At 49.2% G+C, this 20,892-nt stretch overlaps 1 protein-coding gene across 2 annotated transcripts in view; it reads right to left on the bottom strand.

The window, feature by feature from the left end:
• NXNL1 (nucleoredoxin like 1) overlaps positions 1 to 20,892 on the bottom strand; it is an 82,944-nt gene that overhangs the window by 29,731 nt on the left and 32,321 nt on the right. The gene's annotated exons all lie outside the window — the stretch shown is intronic.

The following is a 20,892-nucleotide window of genomic DNA, read 5'->3' as shown; positions in this document are numbered from 1 at the left end:
GAATAGTGTGCAAACACATGTATTGATTGACTGATCCCCATTGTTACAAGTATATAGTGGTTTAAGCAGACCCTTAATTAATGGCATGTAGCAGAAACCCATGAGCTACACATACAATAGGGTTCTAAAACATAAGTGATCACAAAAAGACGGATAGTTCATGGTCTGTGTTTAGACCAAAATCAACAGTACGGTATTGGCAAATTAAACGGGCTTCTAATTGCCGGGGTTTTAATACCTCCACGTTGCGGGAGTGAAACCTTCATGATCCCAGCAAATTGGATCATTGATTTGTTGTCCATTTGATGGACACGTTGCCAGTGCATGGCTAAGGGGTATTTGGAGTCAGATTGTGCAATAGAATAGAGATGTTCCCTAATGCGGATTTATGTCGTGTATAACTCTACCTTATTGCTTTATAGAGTTCCTCTTTAATTTCCCATAATAAGAGGTAGAGAAACAACTACCCTTTTTGAATAGTTTCCTTTGGGTTTTCCATATCTTTATATTCATATCTAGTAGAAGTTCAAGCATTATTTTTGAACTTGCATTCAGATTAGTTTCCCATTGATCTGCAAGGTCAGTGTCTTCTTGTAAATAATACTTTCTTTCCTAGTCTTTCACATTGTGGTGGATCGAATCATTTAAAAAACACAAATTAGAAGGGTTAAATACGATAAATAGCAAGTTCTTGGGTCAGACATGATGGAAGATGTGCACCATCCAGAGTTAAGTAATAGTTGGGTACGCAGCAATGAGCTAAATCGGGAAAACGAAAGCTAATGGAAGCTGTTACGTGTGCTCCTTGATTCCAGATGAGTCGGGAGCCCTCAAGCAAATTCCAATTGTGGCGGCTCAATGTTTACTGCATCTGACATTGTGCAGGCTGTGAAGCACTTTCCAGTCACAAAGCATACGACAAGAGGTGGCGGACCTTGATGAACTGCAATGTGCCCAAAACCCCAAGAGTATGCAGTGCTTGCAAAGACTGTATCGAAAGTTGGAAGGTGTCAAGTTGGTGGCGAACAGATGGCAAGAAACTACAATGAGCTGCATGGCAGGAGGACTAGTGGGATTCAGAGAAGACGTGATAGATAAAGTGAACAGTGTATGCAGCAGATACAGGAATGAGCAAGTTTCAAAACTCAGATGGATTGAGGCAAGGGAGAAACCAGTGAAAGTGCAACAGTAGGAAGAATATGAACTGTGCTTTTACAACAAAGGTAGTGTCCTTGTGTGGGTCAATAGTAGGTGCAACAAAACATTACACATTTCAGACCTCAAAAAAGGGCCAGCTGCTGGGATGGATAACTACTGAGTGTGCGGCCAGCAGGCATTTCTACCTTCCACCATCATGGAGGGGCACCTGCTCACTAGCCTCATTGCACTCTGTACTCCTGGTGGTCCTTGAAGAACATTTGATAGTGGGATCAGTTGGCTTGTTGGTTCCAACAACTACACCGGGGTCTGGCATCCCCACCACAGTGCTACCACAGAAGCCCATGTTTCGCATCTTGCCAGAGAAGGAGAAAAGAAAAAATTCAGCAGGAGGAGAAGACTGTATTATCTATTGCAAGATTCCACACAATTACTAAAAGAAATTCCAGATCAATACCGGCTCTACAGCAAAGAAGAATTTTTTTTTTTGCATTTTTGCATTGCTGTTGCTATCGGGGGTGCAGACCACCACGAACGGCATGTGGCTCCAGATTGTGCAGTGAGAAATTATCCAGCTGGTCAATGACACAGAACAAGGCCTCACCGTGATCAAGATGGAAATGCACGCAATCAGGCTCATGACGCTGCAGAATAGATACGTTCTAGACCTCCTCACAGCCACGGAGGGAGGGATCTGCAAGAAGATTGGCGATTCTTGCTGTACTTGCACACCCCCTAATGATGCAGAAAATGGGTCCCTTGTAAATATAATAAGGGCCCTGCACGTCCTTGGTACTCATATACAAACAGAAGCGGGCATACAAGAGACAGACTGGTTTGACAACCTTTTTTCTTGGGCAACATCCTGGACGGGGGCAATCGTGAAGATGTTGGTTCCTGTGGTTGTGTTCGTATTGGTAATATTCTGCACTTGCCAGTCGGGACTTCAGTTTGCTGCCAAAGCAGTGCCTAGCAGTGCAGTGATGATGGTTTTAATTGGGGAATAGGAGGCACCTCGTGGTACAAAAGATGACAGTTCAGACTGACAATCCAAACAAGCCCCGCATGGTTGCGATAGAGCAACCTCTTCACCTCCCGGGTACCACCACAGTTCCCCTACCTGACCCTGAGAACTACACAGAACACTGGTAGATTAAGCAGGGGATGGAGGATGTATATACACATATATATAGATATATGACATGTACCCCTGAGCAATATGCGCAGGCAAGGGAAAGTTTACGCTCTGTATGTAAGGCATGGGTACCAAAGAAATGGTCAACTCCATACTTGAAAGCTGAAAAATTGGAAAGGGAAATAAGGGGTAAAAAGGACGGGGGGCTCAAATAGGAGTTTGTTAATGTAGTATTAATGAAATGGGAGAATGTTGGGAAGGAGGGGAAATCGTCCCAGACCCCCCAGCGCTAAGAGAGAGGCCTGGAAGTGTGCAGTAGGGACTCGGGGAGGATACAGGGGGTAGGTGGCAAGCACCATAGTGCAGAGATTGGGGGTGTTTCTTTTGGTCCAGTGAACATGGGGAACCAAACGCTTTCTTACATAGTATCAGTCTTATTGGAATCAAGGCCTAACTTTGTGCTGCAGCTCCGATCCACACACATAAAAACATACGCATGCGGGGATAGGTTGTAGCTTGGGCACCGGTGAGAAAGGCCAGAGCTGTAGAGATTCATAGACCCTTCATTGTCTCATGTTGCCAACATTTCGTTTCCCAGAAGGAATGTGCCATGCAAGGCCATGAGGGGGTTGCGAGGTCTCTGTGAAAAGCAATCCCACAAGAAAGGCAGAAGACTCTGACCTTTTCTGTCCCAGGTCTACGTAATAGCACCCAAAAGCCCCACTCCCAAGACCCCAGCATTCCAAGGTACCAATTAGTCACAGACAACAACCCATAAATCTGTTAGACCCCCAATCGATCAGAAAAGATCTTTAACCAGGGATCAGTTGCCTTGACCGTAGGTTGTGTGATTTGTGCTGCTAGGTGCTGGGAGGGATAAAACAACATAGCTTCAACAAGGGTGTGCAACTTTGGTTGGGCGCCAACATGTCTGGAATCTAGCTGTAGTTTGTTAGAAGCAATGGCCTCGAAGTATCCGCTTAGCCCATGTCTGCAGTACCAGGCGCACATCAGGTCAGAGAGAGAGCCAGTATTGTTTTTCTTCACATAATTGATAATTAGTTGCAGCTTTATGCCTGATGACGGGCAAGGAGGAGCTCATGTGGAAGAAGATGGACAGACAGGGCTAGCACCAATGGCCTGGGATCCCCTATGAGGCAGGTAGCCTATGTATAGAGTCGAACCATTCAGCCATTTGGATCACTGATGACGCTGTATGCCTTCATAAAGTGTTGTTCATAAACTGATTTCAGCCGAAACGATCCGTGGCAGCAGAGTCCTTTGCTGGAGCATTTCTAATTTTGTATAAATAAAACTTGTTTCTCCTTGCAAGAGGTGTGCTTGGTCTTTTTCCCTAGTGTGTTGTTTTTTTCCTGGTGTGAGTGTTGAGGGGCTTCTCTACAGGAGCTTTAGAAGCATGCCAAGAAATGGCATTGGTGTTTGAGCCACAACCATATTGGAAGACTTAAAAGTCTCCTTACTTTTGCCAGGCAACATTTCACATATCTAAGAGCACAGGGATATTTCATCCAATTTCCTTGCCCAAAATACAGGAGAATATTCCTTCAATTAAGATTAAATAAATTGCAAGTCTTGGAAGTGTGCAGAGCTTGGTACAACATACCTGTATCAGAAAGAAAGTGTTGTGTGTGCAGGGAAACAGATAATGTGGACAGTTGTCGACATGTACTAACTGAATGCAAGACATTGGTTGATAAGCATGTATTTTATTTGGGGCGCTTTGTTAGCAGTATTGAAATTAAAACAGAATAGTTTTGGCTTTGTTGTCTATCGGGATATAGGCGCTCCTCAAAGTAATCATCAGATTATGGTTAGAAGTTGATAGGGCTTTGAGTGGAACGGGCATCTTTGTCCACAAATACCATAATTAGTATAGCTCAGTAGCAACTTGCTCATCTTGGAAGCAAGACGATGCCGAGCAACAAAGGTTCGTATCCTGGGTCCGCGCTTAGAAACCTCTTCAGTAAAAGCGCGTTATTAAAAAAAATAATATATAATAACCGAACTGTATTTGAGTTGGTAGGACGGCTACCTCTGCGGTTAGAGATGGATGAAATGCTATGGCTGTCAAATTCGTGCATGTTTGATTTTGCACAATGTAATGAATGTATGATTGCTTTAATTTTTATAGTATGTTATATTGATCTTGTAATGCAATTTGTTTATTGATGATTTTATGTTTGAATTGTATTGTATTTACATAATGTGTATTAACTGAAATTCACTAATAATACAAATGTAAATAATATCCCTTGCAAAGGACATTTAACCTGAGATAACTTGAGGGGTAGATGGAGTGCGAGGAGATATTCCTTCTTAGTGCTAGCAGGATTCCCTCCATCTTCCCCTGGCTATGATGAAGCCAGCTAGAATCCATCCAAGCCCGTCATCTAAGACTGAGATTCTCCTCATCGGCACACCTGCTCCCTCCTTTCCTGTCACTCTCTGGCCTGCCTCTCTTGGCCCTCTTCCTGCTCCCCCCTCTGAGGCTAAAACCCTTGTGGTCATCTTCGACTCCACACTCTCCTTCTCTCCTCACATCTCTGACGTCTCTAAGAAGTCACACTACCAGCTGCACCTCCTCAGAGGTATTCTTCCTTTCCTCTCCTTCCCCCAGAAGCTCACTGTCTCCGGAGCTCTGGTTCGCTCTAGGCTGGACTACTTCAAAAGCCTCTTTCTAAATCTGCCTGCATCTACACTCAGCACTCTGCAACTCATCCAAAACAGGACTGTGAGATGTGTCTGTGGCCTCAAGCCCAGGGATCGTACCTCTCCAGGAATGAAATCTCTGCACTGGCTCCCAGTGGCTGCGAGGATTAAGTTCAAGACCCTCTGCATTGTCCACAAGGCCTTCAGGGGCCTGGGGCCTCAATACCTTCAACTCTCTATTACTAAATAAATTCCTTCTCGAGCTCTTCACTCATCCGCCGCCAACTCCCTCGGGTTCAGTCGCTTCTCCAAGCAACGAGTTGGATGTAGATCTGTTTCCTCGGCTGGGGCCTCCCTCTGGAACAGCCTCCCTGTCTCACTGAAACTTGAGGAGAACCATCTCCGGTTCCGGACGCAACTCAAGACCTTCCTCTTTGCTTCTGCTTTCTCTCCTCCTCTCCCCTGCTGAACTCCTGACTGAAACTGCACTAGTCACCTGGTCATCTGTTCTTGGGCCCAGATCCCTCCCCGCCAGTTGCCCACCTCCACTGCCCCACTGGCAAGCCCATGCACTCGGGGGCTGTTCTTTGTATCCCTACAGCCGCCTACCAGCACCTGACACTTGATGCCTGCACTTACCCCGGCACTTGCCACCACTTGGCGGCACTTCTTATTCATTGTATTTATTGTTTTTTATTTATTTTTCTTTTATCCTATGCACTGCACTGCCTCCTCCCCAGCCCCCCCGCACTTTTCCCTTCTCCCCTCCCCTTTGCACTTGCGCGATCTCAATGTCACCTGGCTTAGTAGTATTGTTGTCTCTGTCTTCCTTTTGCTCCCCCTCCTGTGCCTCATTGTGCCTTGAAACACTTGTATAGGCGCGTTATGAATGCCATATCATATCATACCATATCTAGGCTTCATAAATATACCGTCAGATTTCAGTTTAGCTTCAACTGGTGTAAAATGGTAAATTGATGAGGTATGCATTGACTTCAAAAAGTACAGTTCGGGAATGATGAAAACGGTTGTAAAAAATAATGGAACTGTTGACAGTAAAAAATAAAAGTAGTGGAACTCTGCCAACAACCGTCCGCGCTCACTTTGATCTTCTGCCATCTGAGCGCTAGCACTGGAGGGCGGGCACACACAAATTCCAACATGCATTAATTTGTGGTACATTTTTCTTAATCAGGCCTAGCTGCCCTCTACGTTTGGGGTGTTTGTAATACAACACCAAACATTCAATGTTTCTTTGTTTGCTTTTGTGTCTGCGCAGCAGCCCTTTGGAGTATTAGCTCCACACTCCAATGCTTGTTAGTTGCTCTTTTACTTCTCTGTGCTCTACTGTTGGGGAGTTAGGACCAAGACACGCCACATATAATGGACCTTATTTTTCTTTCGCTTCTCAGTGCCACCTTGGAAAGTAGTAACACCTACAACTCCCCCTCATGCAATATTCTCTCCTTTGTCTATACTGGGGTCATCCCTGCTGTCTCAGTCCTCTTCCAACTCCACTGCACTTTCTGTACAGTTAGTTTACTCCACCTAGTACTTTTACCTCTCTCCAGCAGCTCTCTGTGTCTGAGGTGCTTCCAGAGCAACTTCTATTCTCCAAGACTCCTGCATGCCCATAAATTTTATTTCACACAGTCTCTCCAGCACAGGAACAAGATAGAGCTGCATTCACATGGGCTGGGTTGCTTGCACATGTGATAACTTGGCTTCAGAACAGGATACTCCCTGATGTGTCCAGAAGCCGAGTTATCACATGCAGGAGCAAGCCACATAAACTCAGCACAGAAAACTGACTACAGAAACAGCCAAAACATCATGTACCTGCTGCAGTTGTCCGAACTAGTATATATATGTCTTGAAATGTACAGACATGTGTTTCTTAGGGTGAGTAGTGCGACCAATCAAAATCGCAGAGCCCAACTTCCATTATTCGATCAAAAGGGTTTCTTACTGAATCACTATAATACATGTATTTAAAATTGTGGACATTCTTATGTTCCCATAATGCTCTTTGCTTTTATGCAAATCACCAGGATTGGATTCTATGAAGACATCCTGTATTGCGTGACCTAGTCGGTGGTCACACCCCTCGACCCCGCCTCCTCTTCCCCTCGGCCTGCCCTTCCAAGGATGAGATGGTTCCCCCATTACATTTTGTCCATTTCCAGCACGAAAGTGTCTCTCAAAAATCCTCTTCCTGCAATTCCATCTTCTGTGAATGTAGTTTGCACGTCCATCTGTCTGCCCGGGTCTGTTCTCTTTCCATCTTTCCATCTGCCTTTCCACAGTGAGCAGTTCTCTCAAACTTTCAGCTCTGCGTTGCGCTCTTTGGTATCATAGCTTTATGTGGCTCCATGTACTTCCAATTCTCTGGCTGATGTTCCCTCTTCCCTGGTGTTCTTACACGTCTCTTCCGCGTGGCTCCACATCGAGGATCACGTGCACACAGAAATGGAAGAAATCCTTCTCCCCTGCCGCTTGTAACTTGTAAATCGGGTCTCCTTCATCACAAAGAGAAAGTTATTGGTCAGAAGGTATTAAGGGATACTCTCTGGTGATTTCTGCTTTGGGATTGGCGTGAGGGAGGCATTAGCTGGTTGCTGTGGAAATGGACCTGTACACGAGGAAATGTCCGAGTTGAACATGTGCTTGTTGATGCAGTTTGTGTGATTTAAATTTGAATAAACTGGAGTTATGGGTGATGTCCAGTAGGCTTCCAGTGGCGTGTGCACCGAGTGAGTGGGGGATTGCGAGTTGCATACTACCAGCATTAGGCCTGGCTGTGGGAGGTGAGAGGGAAGTCACCAGGGCTGACCGAGTTGTAGGGGGGCAGTGAGGGTGTTGAGGAGCAGGCTAAGGTCCTCTTGGGAAGGCTGCCATTGTTTTCTATGTCTCCAAAGATGTAGAAAGGCACCCCCTAGTAGAGCTCTTTGGGGGGCTTCTGGCAGGATTCAGGAGATAAGCGGCAGGAAGGGGTGGGGAGTCAGGCCGAGGTGGAAGTTGGGTGGTCAAACCGCCAGATGACCAATAGAGGAGAGTTCAGACTAGGTTCTGGGGAATACTTGCACACAAATTATCATTCTAATATGAACCCTGGATTAGACCTTGGGCTGTAAACATAGACGAGGGACTTATGACACTTGATTGAATACAACTAGAAAATGGTGGGGCCATCTTTAAAAGGTTGCTTGCCGCATTCCTCGGTGACACACTCTTGGTTTTGTTCCACCCCCACGTTGGACTGGCTGCCCTCTGGTTTCTCACATCTCTACCTCTCTTGGGTACCTTTTGGGAAGAGTCGCTTGTTGCTTCAGCTCTGCCGATGCACCTAGGTGCTTTCTCTCTCTGATCGCCCTCCCCCAAGGTTCCGTGGGATCCATGTGTTAATAACCCCACAAAAATATTGCTATACATAAATATAGCCATATTTTTGCAGCGATATTGAGCCTGGACCCCCGCAACCCCTGCATTATTTTTAAATGTGCGAGGGACACCCCCACAACCCCCGCTCCCACAAATTATCCCCCCCAAAAATATCACCTATGGCGAGACAAACGACCATATGTACAGCAATATTTTTGGTGGGATAATATGTAGGGATACCGTTCCGTGTTGGTATCTTGCCGGATGAGTTCCCGCACTAGCGGCTGCACAGGGCTATGCAGCAAGCTGGTCTGCATACGCATCTGCTACTGCCCGCGCGTCAGACCTATGCTTCCCCTTGCCACAGTTTGCATTTCATATGTTCCTACCCTTTCATGTAAACACAGAGGGACCCTAGCTTCTTAGTTGGTACCTATATGGCAGTCTTTCCCTGAGGATTCAGGTTTTTCCTGATGATTCTCTGGGGATAAGAAAAGGCAGGTAGGTCTTGGAAGAGCAGCACAGCCACACGCCCTCTTCCAGGAAAGTCCACTCAGATTAGTTTGCATATTAGAAACCTTCCACAGTAAGTCTGCAATATATGCCTTTAAATGACACCAGAGATTCTGTGAGGAGCCTGATCCTGAATGCCCTTGCCCCACCTTACGCTGGCCAGTGGACCTGAGATGTAGCACTCACACGAGGGCTCTAGAGATCAATAGGAGGGAAGGGATTGGCATCCGAGTTCCAAGATACAACCCCACTGGGACACCCTTCCTATCAAACGTCTATAAAGTCCCACCCTACCATTGAATACAGGCAGGAGAGACATGTCTCGGGAGGATAGCTCAGGGGCAACGTGCTCGCCTTGGAAGCAAGGCGACACGGAGCAGCACAGGTTCGGTCCGCGCTTAGAAACCTCTGGGTATCAAGTGCGTTATAAATGACCTATCATATCATTATCACGACTCTGGTGGTGGCCTTCATGGCACACATTGATTCTACTCTGAACAGGTCCATATATCGGTCAACCAGATACTGATAATAATGCGCCATTTTGTAGTGCTTTTATGCAACACACGTTACAGAGAACCTTATATATAATTATTACCTCATTATCAACCTCGAAAGGACTAAAGGCTGGATCGATCTTGCCAGGATTCGAACCTGCAGATCACATACAAGATCTCAACAGTGAACCCTCAACCGGCTGAGGTATACACCTTGCACAGCCTTCCAACCTCCAAACAGGTTGAAACATGGTTTGAAGAACCTCTGTTAATCTCTCCCACTGGTCTATCTAACGTTACAGATTTCGATTCCCTAGTCGTTGTAGGGGTATAGATGCATGCGAACAAATTCACAGCAGAGTGGAACCGCCGGTTCCATCTGGTCTGAACCTGTCCCCTGACTGCTGTCGTACAACATAGCGTACATTTAGCCTCCAGCTCCATCTTTGCTCTTATCCTACTATCAGTCCACAAAGCTTCTTGTAGGACCACCACAAATCCTCAGGAATAAGCGTACCCTGTACTTCATTAATAATCCTTCGGTGTTCGTAGATGCTCGCTCCTCTTGGACACGTGTTATATTCGTGGAGGGTAAATGCTCATATTGAAAGGTATAGTGTGGGCAAAAGTAAAACCCAAAAGGATGCAGACCCGATTGCGACCAACCAGGATGTTGGGCAACATTTTGATCCCGAAATGAAGATCGGTATTTTCTAATTCTTCGGTGCAAGACGAGTGCTGTCGAGTGCTGTCGAGAAGGGGTCAGCAACATTTGGATTGCCAGATGTTTTGGACTAAACTCCCATCAGCCGTAGTCATCTTAGTCAACAGTGGAGGATCATGGGAACCAGTCAAAAACATCTGCTGAAGCGCAATAATTTTGAAATCCCAAATGCCAATATGTGATTACTGCGAATATAAAACACAGAGGACGAAAATGTCGAATTTTGTTTTTCTTTTCACACATTTCAATGCGAACACCCCTCACATTATTTATTCCCCTAACCCCCGTCCCTGTTGTGCAGAGAAAAGGGACATGGGCCCTTTAAGTAAAGGAGAGGGACAGAGGGAAGGGGGGCGGGGCAAGGGGGAGGAAAAGCGGGAAAGTTAAGGGGTCGGCGGTTACTGTTTAATAAAGGAGTTGTGAAGATGTACACCCGTGTCGCTGCGTAATTTGTAGGCCGGAGGCCTCACAACAACTGGCGACGAAGACAGACGGACCACACGCACGAAGAAGACTGCCAGGCAGAGAGAACGTGAGGCAAGGAGGAGCCAACGCGCCCGAAGAAGGCATCCGGAGTAGCCGAAGGACCCGACGCTGAGGACTGAACGCGAGGTGTGGAGGAGCATACGCGCACGAAGAGAACAGCCTGAGTTGCACAGGAGCCGAGAAGGAGCCCTGCAGCCCGTGGAGAAAAGGAAAGGAGACGCGCACCACCGAAAGCGAGGAGGAGCCCAGCGGGTCGCTGAGCAGCGCCCTGGAGTTCGAGAGGTGCCAGGCGCACATGCAGGTACCGAACAGACCCCACAGGCCTAGGGGAGGGATTGAAAGGCACGACAACGTATAACGAGCCACTTGAAAGCGAGGAACTTTATGCTTATGCGAATGCTTGATGAGCCACTTGAAAGCGAGGAACTTTATGCACATACGAATGCTTTAATGAGCCACTTGAAAGCGAGGAACTGTATGCACGTGCGAGTGCTTCAACGAGCCACTTGAAAACGAGGAACGAACTTTATGCACATACAAATGCTTTAATGAGCCACTTGAAAGCGAGGAACTGTATGCACGTGCGAGTGCTTTAACGAGCCACTTGAAAGCGAGGAACATCACACACCACTTGAAAGCAAGGAACTGTATGCACGTGAGAGTGCTTTAACGAGCCACTTGAAAGCGAGGAACGTCACGCACGTGCGAGTGCTAGCAAGAGAAAGGTGCGACAGCGCAGAACGGCCCACCTGAGAGTGAGGGAAGTGAAACACACGCGAGCACCAGCAATAAGCCACTTGAAACCGAGGAGTCACTGGCACACGCCGGCGCCAGCCACACACCAAGGGACACCCGATTTCAGTGATCATGTCACAACCAGGGAGTGGTGGAAGCGCAGCAGTAGACACCACGGCACCTGCCATGCCTGGTGTGACTCCCACAAATCCAGTCTCCTTCCTACGCCGCCCAAACCCATTTTCGCTAGAACCGCAAGAAAACCAAGGCCAAAGGTGGCAAGAATGGATGGACGAGTTTGAGGAATTCATGAGGGCAGTAGGAAACCAAGACGCCCCGAACAAACTAGACATGTTCACAAACTTAGTTGGGAAAGACATAAAAAGTGTCATCAAGACCATCCCTGCAGCAGAAAGGAATACATACCAAAGACTCATTGAAGCCATCAACGATCGATTGATAATAGTCCCGAACAGAGACTACGAGCGCTACATCTTTAATCAGTGCACCCAGCTACCCCAAGAAACAATCGGCCAATTCATATTGCGCCTGCAAAGGAAAATAGCGTACTGCGATTTCGCCAACTTCAACGACGACGAGGCCATCCGTCTGAGAGTGATAGAGGGATGCCTGTGATAGAGGGAATCGATATTCCGCAAACATCTTCTGAAAAAACCACTCCCTCTGAAAGAAATAGCTGAACTTGCCAGAGTATATGAAAGAGTGGATGCTCAGGCTGCACACATGGAGAACCCGAGAAAGATAGACTCCGTCGCAGCCGTCACCACCAATCAAATGGGCCGCCAACACAACAACACATACAGACAAGACCAATGGAACAACGCAAGACGCCCACCACCCGAAAGACAATGTTACCGGTGCGGGTTTGAATTCCCCCACAGAGGCCAGTGCCCCGCAATTGACCAAATGTGCATGAGGTGCGGACAAGAGAACCACTTTCAGAGCATGTGCCGGGAGAAGACACCCCCACTATCAGCGTATAGACCACACAACCAGCAACCGACCACAAGGAAGTTCGAGCCGCGGCCCGAGCCACTGAGACCTCTTAACCCAAGACCATACTCGGAACGAGAATACGCCAAGCCCGCTGGCAACCCCAGAACACCAAACAATCCTGGATTCATCAGGGCGGTCGAAAACCTACAGGTGGACCAAACTGATGCACCGTACGCCAACCAAGAACAAATATATCACATGCAAACGTACCCTGAAGAGGAACCCCGAAGGGAAGATAACACCAGGGACCCATACGAAAACCTACCAGTCGAAGAACACCCAACAGAATACCTACCCTATGCGGAATACGACCGATACAGCAGGGAATATGTCCGACTTATCTCAGAGGCCTCCGACGACAGCACGGCACCCAGAGTGACGGTACACCTGGGAGGAATAGACACACCATTCCTGGTGGACACGGGCGCAACCGTAAATGTCATGAGTCACCTGGCATACGAGCATCTAGCAAACAAGTTTCCCCTACAACCATCTTACGCCCACATATTCCAATGGGGCGCAACACAGCCACTGACCTCAAAAGGACAGTTCACATGTGACCTCATACACAGGGGCAAGAGAGCACCGACCGCGATACATGTCATTCACAGCCCGGCAATCGGCAGATGCCTGCTGAGCCACAAGACTGCCACAGCCCTATGCCTCATCGACATCCACTACGACGCATCGGAGGTGATCCAAGGCGTCCTGCCCAACTCCCACTTCATACAGGCCATCCACCACAGTGCCCCAAACATAGAAAACCTGAAATCGGCCTACCCGGCCCTATTTGAAGGTGTGGGCAAACTGAAGGACAACGTCATCAAGCTACACATTGACCCGAAGATACAGCCAGTACCACAGCACCCCAGGAGAGTAGGGTTCCACCTGCAGGCGAAAGTATCTCATGAGTTGCAGACGCTACTGGACAATGACATCATAGAAAGGGCAACAGGACCCACGCCGTGGGTTTCCCCACTTGTAGTTGTCCCCAAAGCAGATGGACGTCTCCGCCTCTGTGTGGACATGAGGATCCCCAATACCACCATCCGACGGGAAAGGCACCCCGGCCCGAACATAGAGGACATGCTGATCAGGCTCAACCAAGCCACGAAATTCTCAAAATTGGATCTCAACCAGGGGTACCACCAGCTAGTGATTTACCCTGCATCAAGGCCCATCACAACATTTACCACCCACGAGGGCCTGTTCCATTACAAACGACTTAACTTTGGAATCTCGTCCGCTGCCGAGATATTTCAGGAAACGATCCACAGACTGATTTGCTCCGTCCCTAACGCATTCAATTACAGTGATGACATCCTCATCTTTGGTGTCACACAGGATCAGCATGACACAGCCCTACACCAAGTGTGCCGCATTCTACAGGACGCCGGACTGACACTTAACAGCCAGAAATGCGAAATCAACACACGCACCCTATGTTTCTTCGGCCACATCTTCTCGGACCAAGGAATCAAAGCAGACCCGGACAAGATCCGCGCCATTACCAACTTGCCCAGCCCACAGGACGCCTCCGAACTCTGCTCATTCCTGGGCATGGCGGGATACTGCGCCCGCTACCTTCCACGATACGCCTCACTAACATGCCCACTGCGGCAGCTACTAAAAAAAGACCAACCCTTCCAGTGGACGGACCAATGCCAACAGGCCTTCGCCACAATAAAACAAGAGCTAGCTGCCAATCGCCAACTGGCATACTTCAATCCGAGATGGCAAACAGAAATCATCGCGGATGCTAGCCCAGTGGGGCTTGGTGCCATCCTAGCTCAAACAGATCCACAAGAGAACTCCAAAACCCATATCGTGGCATACGCCAGCCGCGCACTCAACTCCACCGAACAAGCATACTCACAAGCAGAGCGGGAGAGCCTGGCGGCAGTATGGGCGTGCGAAAAATGTCATTATTTTGTCATTGGACAAACGTTCACCCTCGTTACGGACCACCAAGCCTTGCTGGCCCTATTTGGCAACCCGAGAATAAAGATGCCTCCACGCATCGAACGATGGGACATCCGCCTCCAGGAATATGACTATACCATCATTCACAAGCCTGGGGGCGACGCAAACCCAGCAGACTATCTATCACGACACCCGGAAGAAGCACCAGACACCGCAATGCAAGGAGAAGCCGATGGATACATTGCATAACTATCACACAATGCCCTTCCCCCAGCCATCACTGCCGAACTATTTGCGGAAAAGAGCAGAGCTGACCCCACCATGAAGGTGGCCGTCCAACAACAAGTGGCGACAGGCGGCCAACCAACACTTCGAGTCAGGAGAGGGGGGGGAAGTAGACAGAAGAGACTTGGCCAGAATGGAAAAAATACACAACGAACTAGCCACAACAAGCCAAGGCACACTGTTCAGAGGGAAACGCCTGGTAGGACCCAAAAGTCTTAGAAAACCACTAGTCATGATCGCTCACGAAGGTCATCAAGGTGCGGCGAACACAAAAAAGATACTGAGAAACCAGGTGTGGTTCCCCCACATGGACACCATTGTGGATGACATACTAAGACACTGCAACCCGTGCCAAGTAAATGCGGCCGGCTCACCACCCTGCCCCCTGCGCATAGTTCCGCTCCCTGATGGACCTTGGCAGCGAGCAGCACTTGACTTCTACGGCCCACTCGAAGAGGGGGGTCACCTGCTGGTGGCCATAGATGAGTACTCACGATTCCCACTGGTAAAGCACGTACAATCCACGGCCTTCCACCACGTGGTAGGCCCAATGAACGAAGTATTTAGAGAATGGGGCATCCCCAACGTAGTGAAAACGGACAATGGATCCCCATTCCAAGGACAAGAGTTTAGGAAATTTGCGGCGCACCTCGGATTCCACCACCAGAAGATCACACCACTATGGCCCCAGGCCAACGGGATGGTGGAGCGATTTATGGCGAACATTAAGCGCACACGCCAAAAAGCAGCAACAGACCAAGCCTCGATGCCACAAGCCATCTCACAAATGCTACGAAGCTACCGGCATACCCCCCACGAGGCAACTGGGTACACCCCAGCCGAACTTATGATCAAATACAAACCAAGGTCCAGGCTTCCCCAACTCGAGGACTACACACCGGAGGAGGACGACGAGATACGACAACGAGAAGCGGAGAAAAGACAAAAAGCTAAAGAATCGACTGACCGGAAGTGGAAGGCCAAGGAACCCCTGATCCCCGTAGGAGAAACAGTGCTGGTCAGGCAGGCCCAACGCCGGAAAACGGACTCGAGACATCGGCCCAAGCCCATGATAGTGACGGAAGTGTAAGGACCCATGATCACCGCCCTGGGAGACCAGGGTGAAATAACCCGAAACGCGTCATACTTCAGACGAATGTTCCAAGAAGGTGGACATGAAGACATGCCTCTTGAGGAAGAAGACCCTATGGACCCAGAGACCCCTCCCGATCCGCCCGAGGCGCCGCTACCGGCAGGCCAGGAGGATGAAAGGGAAGAGCGAGCCGAGCGACCCCACCGGCTAGCCAGACGGCTCATTGAAGAAATGTAAAGACGGACTTCGATGATAAGTAAGGGGGGGGTGTTGTGCAGAGAAAAGGGACACGGGCCCTTTAAGTAAAGGAGAGGGACAGAGGGAAGGGGGGCGGGGCAAGGGGGAGGAAAAGCGGGAAAGTTAAGGGGTCGGCGGCTGCTGTTTAATAAAGGAGTTGTGAAGATGTACACCCGTGTCGCTGCGTAATTTGTAGGCCGGAGGCCACACAACAGTCCCCCACACATATAATTGTATGAAATTCACAGTAGAAAACTCAACATTTTCATCCGCGATATTTTTGCTGCGCAGTAATGGGGGTGATACTTTCAGCACTATAAGGCCGCCAGTAACTTACTGCCCATTAGAACCAATGTAAACATGCTCCTTTTAAGCGTACTCGTCTCTCCATTCACAACTATGAGAATATCCTAAGTAGTACTTTTTGCCGAAATCCTTTCCCTTCCACGTGCTGTAATAACTACAATAATTACAGATATTATTATCCAATGCAATGTTCCTCAATTTGCTAAGCGTGAAAAGACAAAGTGCTGAGTCGCCTGCGCCCATATTCAAACCTGAGACTATCGAGCACAGAGACTTCCGGGGCAAGTGCTTAACTCGCTGGTCTATCATCCTAGGCTATGGGCTGGATCTTCATTTTTGACGGCTGGGGCTGCTGAAATCTTTCCACCGTTTGAGACGAGTCCTCTAGAGTCTCCTGCGATCTCCATTACTTCCACGTCCACTCTTCCTCATCACAGTACTTACCTCATGAGGCCCCTGTCTCCGACACAGGACCTTCTTTTATTTCTTTGAATCCCTATAACTCCTCCCCCATAACCACGTCACTCCATTTGAATTTTTCCTGCCTCCGGCAGGTTTGACTTTTTTTCCCTGGCACAGGGTGCTGTGGAACGACGGTTGCTGGTCTCCTGACGGGGCTGTGTGGCGGAGCCTTTGGCTTCCTCAGGTGTAGCAGTGCTCCCGGGCTCCCTGCGGGGCTCGGGGCCCGGTTAAGCAGGATTGCTTGCCCGATTTTCTGTGGGGCTGTGGCCGGCGCAGGGCATCATGGCCCGGGTCCTTGGGTCACCAGAATGGCGGGCCCGGGTTGAGGTACGGAGTTGGGGGCATGATTCTCCTGCCGGTGTGGCCAAGCGTTCCCAGGCAGCTGGGCGCGGCTTACCGGCTACTTTTGATCATTTCTCCCGACGTTGATCCAGAGGCGGGTGGGCTCTGCCTCTGGTGGTACGAGGCAGTGTTACCATGGGGATTGATTGTTTGTTTCCATATTGGTTAATGTTTTTCTGTCCTCTTATTAAATGCAGGTCTTTCCCTGGCTCCACATCTCAGTCTTTTCGGAGAGAGCAAGGGGGGTTGGGGTCCTCCACGCTCCTCGCATCCTGGTCCGGTATCAAAGTTCTGACGGTTCAGACATGCTGGTAGGCAGGCGGCTCTGGCAGTTTTTTCCAATATGGGAACGATGCTGCTCGGATTCCTGTGTTCTGGACACAGTTCGGAGGGGTTATCAAGTATTTTTCCTGTCTCCACCTGTCAAGGTTTGCATGGTTTGGACTGTGGTTCCCAGGTCACAGACCAAGAGGTTGTCTATGGAAACCACTCTCTCCGAATTGTTGTTGAAGGCGGCCATCATGCCCGTTCCTCTCCCTGTTCGGGGTCAGGGTTTCTACTCACGGTTGTCCGTGGTCCCCAAACCCTCATGGAAGTGTCGCCTAATTCTGGACCTCAAGCCCCTGAACTGCTTCGTCCGGAAGGAACACTTCAAAATGGAGACTTTGCAGAACATTCTTCCAATGTTGTACAGGGCGGATTGGATGGCATCTCTGGATCTCCAGGATGCATATTACCACGTGGCTCTCCACCCCTGGCACATGAAGTGTTTCCGTTTTGCAGTGGGGTCCCAACATTTTCAGTTCAGAGTGCTCCCTTTCGATTTGCGATCTTCCTCCAGAGTGTTCACCAAGCTGGTGGCTAGCCTGGTGGCGCATTTGCACCTACGGGGCATTCAGATTTTTCCATACCTGGACGATTGGTTGATCAAGGCGTCCTGCTGGCAGCTTGTCATGACTCATCTCCAATTGGTCTGCCAGGCATTGCAGGACTGGGGATTCCTGGTAAACTGGCTGAAGTCTCAGCTAGAGCCTTCTCAGGATCTAGTTTCATTGGGGCACAAATTTGCACCAGGATGGGGAGGGTGTTCTCTCCCACTGGCTCCCGGACGTCTCAAGCTTAAGAGGCTTTGATTCCGGTGTCCCCAGTGCTGCAGGACTCCCTTCTGTCGTGATTGAGGTTTCTGAATCTCAGGGCAGGGGTGTCCCTGGTCCTTGCTCCTGTGACCACTCTTACTACCGATGACAGCGGAAGGGGTTGGAGGGCAACATTGGGGGTCCTTTTAGCTCAAGGGTTGTGGGATCCGGAGGAGAGCCGTCGATCATCCAATTTTGTGCCATTCTATGCGCTCTGGTGTACTTCAAGGTATTTCTGGAAGGCCGGGTGGTTTTGATCCGGACGGACAATACGACGGTCTTGGCATATGTCAACCACCAAGGGGGTTCTGGCCGTTCCTTGAATGCTCTGGCGGTTCTTATAGGTTCTTGGGGGAATCGCATCTGGTGTCCCTGATGCCCTCACTTGTCAGGGTGGTGGACAATGTTCGAGTGGAGCTTCTCGCTAACACAAAAACAATTGCTGCAAAAGAAATGGTACTCTTTACCTTAGACATTTGTTAAATTAGTAAAGTACCTTTTTGGCCGGGGCTAATGTGCCAAATCTTGCCCCGAACTCCATCATATTCATGCATGATTCATGTAAATAAATGCCACATAAGCCATAACATTTTGAGTAGATAATTATTAATATGATACTTGCACATTTCAAGTTACATAAACAGGAAATATATACAGACAAGAGTTTTGATATGTTAAACACAAAATGTGAGTACAAAAGAAGAAATAGTGGATCTTCTCAGCTGCAGCTTTCCATCCTCTGCAGAACTGGTTCTGTCGGACCAGGTCTTTGCAGAGATCTGTGTCAGATTCGGGATCCCTGTTGAAGATCTGTTTGCGTCTCCAGCCTCGGCAAAGGTTCCCCTCTTCTGCTCTTGGTTTCAGGCCGAGAGGGTTTGGGGGGTGGACGCTCTCTCGGTGCAGTGGCCTTGGGGGTGTCCTTTATGGTTTTCTGCCTCTTCCCCTTCTGCCACGCGAGGTTCAGCCAATCAGATGTCCAGAGTGACTGTGTTGTTGATAGCTCTGTTCTGGACCCGCCGGAGTTGGTTCCCCTCTCTGTTGGAGCTTCAGTCCCAGGAACCTTGGCTGGTTCCGAAGTGGCCTTGTCCCCTTCAGAGGGGTCTGAGGTTGGGAGCCCGACAGATTCAATGGGCAGTGTGGCTATTGCACGGTCTAGGTTGATGTCTCAGGGGTTTTCAGTTTCTGTGGTCGGGTCTATAATGAATGCTCATAGCCCCTCTACTCTGAAGGCGTATGGCAGGCATTGGGGCCATTTTCGGGACTGGTGTGGGCAGTCTGGGATCCCTCCACTACGTTCTGGTCTCCCTGCTATCCTTCAATACGTCCAGGAGGGTTTTGACAAAGACTTGGTGGTCTCCACACTTCGTTCTCAATGGGCTTCCATAAAATTCCTCTTGGGGGACTCTGATGGGGAGGTCTTGGTGGGGAAGTTGTTCCATGATTTTTCTTCTTCCCGTCCCGGTGCTTATAAGGGGCTTCCGCCTTGGAACCTCCCTCTTGCCTTACGATTCCTTCATGAGCATCCCTTTGAGCCCATTTCTGAGCTTGACATCTAACATCTTACGCTGAAGACTGATTTTCTTATTGCTATCATGGCTGCCCGTAGGCTGGGGGAGATTGGGGCTCTATTGTGTCAGCCCCCCTTTCCTGAGGGTGCTGCCAGACTCTGTGTTGTTGAGGTGTGATCCGAAGTATCTTGCTAAAGTGGTGTCTCGGTTTCACACCTCTCAGGATTTGGTTCTCCCTGCATTTTTTCAGGATCCACAAATGCCAGAGGAGGTGGCTTGGCATGCCATTGATGTCCGGCGGTCGGTGTTGGAGTTTTTGGTGCTGACTGCCATCTTACGCAAGTCTGATAATCTACTGGTTACTTTTGGCCCTATTGGTGCAGGTCGCAAGGCCTCGGTGGTCTCCATTAGCCGTTGGATCAGGGTTGTTGTCTCCATGGCCTATGTGGCGGCTGGGCTCCCTGTGCCCGTGCATATTCAGGGACGGTCCACCAGGGGTTTGGCGGCTTCCTGGGCTGATGCAAGGGGGGTTTCTCTACAGGAGATTTGTAGGGCTGCCACCTAGGCTGATCAAAGCACTTTCATCAACCACTATCTGTTGAATGGGGGTCATTACGAGGTTGGAGGTAGCCATGGTGCATTTAGCACCATGGCTACCCCCTTACCGCATTCCGGGTCCGGGTTCCCGAAATAGGGACTTACTGGCTCATTCCAATCTTGGAGGACCCGGTAAGTCCCCATTCCGGGAACCATTCCCCATTCCCATTCCAGCCCCCATAGGGCTCAATGGGGATGGAGCTAATAACGGTACCGCAATTTGCGGTACCGTTATTAGTTCTGAAGTCCCTTAACGGGTCCCTTCCATAACGCCTGGTAAAACCAGGCGTTAAGGAAGGGACCCGCTAAGGGACCTCGGAATAGGGTGGTAAGGGATTACCGGCATCGGTGTCCTTACAGGTGCCGGTAATCCCTTACCTCCAACCTCGTAATGACCCCCAATGTCTCCCACTCAGGGGAGGGTTCCTTCGGGGTTGGGGTTTTGTCAGAGGAGATGTGATTTTGGAGTTATTAAAGGTGTGTGTTTTCTGCAGTTTTTGGCTCTGTGTCTCATTGGGACCTTTTCCCCTTTACTGCTGTGGTATGCCTCATGAGGTAAGTACTGGGACGAGGAAGAGTGGACGTGGAGATAATGCTCTGATTACTTGCCGATAATCGTCATTACTCCCAGTCCTACTCTTCCTCGTCACAGTACTGACGACCCTCCTCACCTTCCCTGCGGGGAAG

This window comes from Ambystoma mexicanum, chromosome 3q (assembly GCF_040938575.1).
Source record: "Ambystoma mexicanum isolate Mex_15411 chromosome 3q, UKY_AmexF1_1, whole genome shotgun sequence".
Classification (NCBI taxonomy): domain Eukaryota; kingdom Metazoa; phylum Chordata; class Amphibia; order Caudata; family Ambystomatidae; genus Ambystoma; species Ambystoma mexicanum.
This window is presented reverse-complemented; position numbering and strand designations above follow the sequence as displayed.